The sequence below is a fragment of the Bison bison genome, unplaced genomic scaffold, assembly GCF_000754665.1.
Source record: "Bison bison bison isolate TAMUID 2011002044 unplaced genomic scaffold, Bison_UMD1.0 scf7180017864538, whole genome shotgun sequence".
Lineage (NCBI taxonomy): Eukaryota > Metazoa > Chordata > Mammalia > Artiodactyla > Bovidae > Bison > Bison bison.
Window position 1 is genome coordinate 2,645,930 of NW_011495086.1, and position 6,000 is coordinate 2,651,929.

Sequence of the window (6,000 nt, forward strand, 5' to 3'; positions counted from 1 at the left end):
TAAATGGATTTTTTTGAAATCCCTTTAAAAATCAGGATACACATAAAATTTTGTATCTAGTTTAATATTACGTGGGTTTCCATAAACAAATCATTATTTAGATGTATTCACATTCTTAAATTACTTTTAACCTCTTGACGGATTTTTTCATTTGGGGATAGTTTGGTTCATTTGGTTCATTTGCTTCCAGAAGGTGCATGCAAGAGAATCTGCATTTTCCTTTTACTGTCAAAGGATTGCAAATTGTTTTCAAGACCGTTGTATAATCTTCACTTACACTAGGAATAACTATAAATAAGAATTTTTATCATGTGCTTGCCAGCACTGGGTTCAAAAATTTTTGTAATATGATGATTCAATAGGTTAAAATGGCATCCTGTCTTCTTTTAAATCCCGTGGATAACTGTGAGTTTAATCTTCATGTACTAATTTGTTTCCACCGTGTCTGACTCTTTGTGACCCTGTGGACCATAACCTGCTAGACTCCTCTGTCCATGGGATTTTCAGGCATGAATACTTAAGTGGGTTGCCATTTCCTGCTCTAGAGGATCTTTCTGACCCAGGAATTGAATCTGCATCTCTTCCATCTCCTACATTTACCACTAGTACCATCTAGATATTTTTATTTAAAATACTGTTGGCATCAGGTAGACTGAAATAATTAGATCAAGTGAAATTTCCAGTCACCTGGGATTGTACATAATCACATACAAGTCATATATTAATCCTAAAGGCCAAAATATGACAATAAATATCTATCTGAAGATACTTATGATCAGCTATACATAAAATGAATGGGAATCACAGTTGAATTCCTCTTTTCAGGGGAGGCATTTGCAAAGCCCAAATTCATTTTAATAGCAATTCATCTATCATATTCCATGCAGTACAAATAAAATATTAAATAATACAGTCCTGGGGAGCTCAGATAAGTGAAATATTTTCTTTTTCAAACATTTCAGTGAAGTACTTTTAGGGATCAAGTTTTGTTCATTTTATTCTCAGATTACAAACAAGTTTCTTAAATTGATGTAGTCTAGCAGTGTAGAAGTTTATATATCAGAATATTTTCTGATATCTATAGAAGCGACACCTGGGCGTGTGACAGTACAAAAGGCCAAATGTTCCTCTTCTATTAATTCCTGCTCCAACATTTCCCCGCTGTCCACTTAATTCCCCTGAAATCTGTTCTTAGAAGATGTACTGAACATAAAAGTCAAAAACTCACTAACAGCAGGATAGCAATACCAAGTTATTTAATTTGTGTTGGCTCTCTCTTTATTCTTCTCTTAAAAATAGTTATGAACTCATTGCTGAAATGAATGATACTGCATCTGTGCCATAATATGCAATAGTTACAATGAATAAAAATCAATATGGCAGGAATATCAACCAGTCTGAAATTCTCCCAACCTAATAGACAAGAAAGCTGTCCACCCATGTGTATGCCTAACATTGAACTAGATTTAAACATGAGGTCTGTACACAATGGTACTCTTGTTAAATACTTATGAATTCTCTATATACTCACATGCAAGAGACAGGCTATAAAATTAGTTGGGTATTACATAAACTGTGTTTATTGTATCTAAACATATATTTTTGTACATATGCTTATACGAGTGTCTGCATCTCTATACAACTACCCTCAACTTTAAATCTGTATTAATTTCTTAATTACATATAGACATTATGTTAATCTATTCATTTAAAAATCACTTAAAATATATTTCAAACTGGTAATAACAGTATCATTGAAGAGTGGATTTCAAGGTGTATTCTATGTTTTTATATTTCTGTATTTTTAAACAAATTATAAATGTGGATTATTTAGGGAAGCCAGAAGTGCTTGTCTGACTCTTTGAGAACCCATGGTCTGTAGCCCACCAGGGTTCTTTGTCCATGGAATTCTCCAGGCAAGATTACTAGAGTAGGTTGCCATTCCTTTCTCCAGGAGTTCTTCCCCACCCATGGAACAAACCCAGTCTCCTGCACTGTAAGCAGATTCTTTACCATGTGAGCCACCAGGGAAGCCCTATATGTAAGAGAGGAAATTGAGGTTTATCCATAATATAAGTCACATATTTCAAAATGGAGATGTTCTATTTCATCCATGAAAAAAAAATTCTAAGAGCTAATACCACCATTTTGTACAGATGATTTTAACTACTCTGGAATAGCTGGAAGATTTAGTGTGCTGAGTCAGTGCTCAACAAATAACATCACAGAAGAAATTGAAAGGATGATAATTTACCAACATTGATGCACACCTTCATAAATTACAACCCATTTTGATACTTTGTATTATTTAGTTTCCATGCCTATTCATATCCCCTTTTGCAGATGAGGAAAAATGGCCTCTATGCAGGGGACATGTGACATGAGTAATCCATGCCAGGATCTAATCTTTGCCATGTCTTCAGATCCTCATGCCTGGTACTTCTTTCCATCATGTTAAATGTATACCACCACCAGTGAAGAACTATGTTCTTCAAACCAAAATGCTTTCCTTTTACTTCCAGATCTTTGAGCATTATAAACTAACTCGAAGCACATGGACTTACTAGGGTAAAAACCCCCTCCTGACAGCCCAGCATACAGGTATTCAAAATACTCATCTAAAAGAAGCGAATTTAAATGAAATGTGTCTTTAAACTCAATATCTACTTCCTTTTCTCAGCTTTTATTTCTTCCTATTCCCACAAATGTTAGCATATGACAGAGAATACAACCTAGATACTCAGTTCACAGAAAATAGATAATAATACTGATAAGCTCTTCCACAGTTTTCTGTTAGGGACCCAACAAAACACCTACAAGCTGAAATCTGTTCAGAGCAAGAGAAGGATCATTGTAGAACACATAAACTGAACTATACATGGACAATTCCAATGCAAGAGGAGTGCAGTTTTGCCCCCTACTCCAGGGCAACTTCTTGAGATATTTTTGGTTGCCACAGTTTGGGGGTGCTGCTACTGGCAAACAATCTGGGGGTGCTGCTACTGGCATCTAGTGGCTAGAAAACAGAGATACTACTAGGCATTCTACAATACACAAGAAAACTCTTCCATGTTAAAATTGCATAGGCTCAAATATCAATAGCACCAGGGTTAAGAAGCTCTCATAGACATGTGTAATACAACTACAAGAAAGGCACATAATTAAGCAAACCAAGGAGTCAAAAGTCCTCTACTTATTTTTTTTTAAGAGAAAGGACACTTTACACATGCTCTATCTTAAATCTCTCAATTTCTTTCTCTCACTTTTTACTCAACTACACTGCATCAGATACATGCACTTGAGATTAGTAAATTTTTCCAGGTCAGTAAGTTCAATGTGCTCTCCTAGTTCTGCTGAAGTGTACATGCATGTTTAGATTCTAAAGGACAGTTATATCAGGTTGCAAAATAGGTATACTTCAGTCTTCTAATCATCAAGTCAAATACAGGACAAGTGGGGCACACAAACTTATGAACACGTGGCTTATATTTTACAGACCATAAAATGAACAAAAGCATAAGAATGATGTTTGTAAAAGCCAAATGAACAGTATTTTATATTTACTATATATAACACCCGTCACATAAAGAATTTATAAACTTGAACCAAGTGATTCATTCATTCTCATGCTTCCAATTTATCCATCCAAACAAATAGCACATCAGAAGGAGTAATAATTTTCAATATGTTTTATGTATAGATTTTGATCAAGCACTGGTGGCTATCAATCATGCTTACAGTTGTTGTAGCTAATTACTTTTAACATTCCCTGAATAGAGTTTCCTGTTAGCTACTTTTACTCTACAATTATATTCCCTTTGCTACTGGGTTATCTTTTAAGTGGGCATTTTTGTTGCATCTAAAATAGCAAATCCTCATTTTTCTACCTCCCATCATTGTCAACATAGAAAATCAAACTTGGCCATTGGTATCATTTTATGTTTTCCTCCCCTTTAAGTTAGCTACCTCTGTGAAAAAGCATCATCACTATGTTTTATGGCATATTCCTCTAACAAGGTCCATTAAATGAATGCCTTATTAACTGAAGAAATGGGTTGAGCTGTACTAGGTTAATTTATCTTCAGGAAGTCTGAAATTTAACCTATAACAGAAGGCTTGAAAGAAACCAGTGATGATTGGTTCCTGAAACAGAGCATTAGACTATAGAACTAATTCTCTTCCAACATCACATCCTGCCTCTCTCCTCTCAACAAGGTACATACAAGATCCAGTCTGGACCTCTAACTCTTGATTCAGAATTATGTATTTTCTCTGATAAGTCCACTGAAACAGAGGCAGACAATTACTGCATAAGGAAAGCCCCCTGCTTTGAAAAATCTGTGGGTGATCCCAGAGTGGAAAATAAAGGTTCCAAAACACAGTCAGAGCCTGTAGGATTTTTTTTTTTTTTTGGCTGCATAATAAAATCTTTCTGTGATCTGTCTCTCTCAGCTCGAAGCAGTGATGCCATCACCTGAGCAAACCAAAAACCAGAATAATTTTAGCTAAGATTTTTACTTTAGTATTTCTACATTTTTAGCAGGGAAATAGCAAGGAGATGTACTCTTGATTAATCTGAAGTTCTTTAAATACAGCAGGCATGGATATAAGGAAATACTTTAATAATTAGCCAATACAATTTTATCTTTCACCTGTTACATGACTGATTTTCCTAGTTCCACATCTGCACGCACCACACACACACACACTCACATGCAAACGTGCATAGGGCATTATTTTACCTGGTTTTTAAGACATGAACGTTAACACGAAATAATTGTTATTTCCAAACTCAAACAAGTCAGGTTCAGGAAGTTAAGAAATGAATCAGAGTTAACAAACAAAAGGGCATGTACTAAATAAAGTGTTTTGCTGAGCACAGGAGCCTACCTAATTCCTTTTCATGCATCATTTATAGTGCCCTTTAAAAGAAAAAAGTTTCATCTTAAGCTTTAATAAGCATTATGGAAGCATTTCATGGGCGGGGGGGGGGGGGGGCGACGCGAGGGGGGGAAAATAAAGAGAGAAAAGAGAAAATGAGCTTTGCCCTGCTGCAGCTTCAGTGCTTAGATACTGTGTAATTTTAGAGGATACTGGAAAGGCAATAATTAAGAAGCACTATGGAAATTTCAATTTCAACGTCCCTGTTTCCGTTCTGACAACTCTTTCCCTCACTTTTACAGACAGACATAAATGACAGCTTATTCTAATATCATCACGATTCAAATGAGCCCTGCGGAGTATCCTTCCAACTTCTTCAGGGGCAAGACTGATAACAGCACATCATCCACAGATAAACATAAACACAGACCCAGCTGGGTTATCACGCTCACATCCCATAGATAGGCTTTATAGCAACGCTCCTGGTTAAGGGGCAAAAAAAAAAAAAAATGTTTTTTTCAAATGTATACTAGCGCTAAGGCTCAGGAAGCATCATTTCCAACTTTCCCATTCGCGGCAGATCCTGTGAAAGCAACCCGGAGAGGAAGATTTCACCAAATATTGTATGGACTCAGCCCCACTGCACAAAAATCTTAATGTCACTCCATGGTAGTGTCATTCACGGAAGCCTTACCTTGGCTGACTTTGCCCTAAGTGGTGGAAAGGAACTTAATTTACGAGCATCATAGAGGGGACTTTGCCGGTGCTCGCGCTCGCCGCGCTGGTCCTCGGAGAGCCCCGGGCTGGCTCCGCGCTCCTGCGAGCCAGGCTCCGCGGCTCCGCGGCTGCAGCTTCCGAGCGCGCCTCTGATTGGCTGGCACAGCCTGTCCGCCTGATGCTCGGCTTCCCAGTCTCTCCTCCTTCCTCTCCTCCCAGGCTCTCGCGACCGCTGCCTTTCCCTCTGCCTCTTTTTTTATTTTTTTCCCTCCCATCGTGCATACTTTGGGGGCTGCAGAAATTCCACAGCACACAGATCGGACACCCTTCAGCCCCCTCGTAGCAAGGTCGTGCGGAAAGCAGTGCATTCATGAAATAGTTAATATATATATATATATATTT

At 37.5% G+C, this 6,000-nt stretch overlaps 1 protein-coding gene across 1 annotated transcript in view; it reads right to left on the reverse strand.

The window, feature by feature from the left end:
• The window catches only part of CDH18 (cadherin 18, type 2), a 597,814-nt gene extending 592,136 nt beyond the window's left edge, over window positions 1-5,678 (reverse strand). Inside the window, exon 1 of the mRNA XM_010832133.1 lies at window positions 5,576-5,678. The gene's annotated coding sequence lies outside the window, so the exon portion shown is untranslated. The remainder of the gene's footprint in view (window positions 1-5,575) is intronic.
• Window positions 5,679-6,000: the final 322 nt, after the last annotated feature.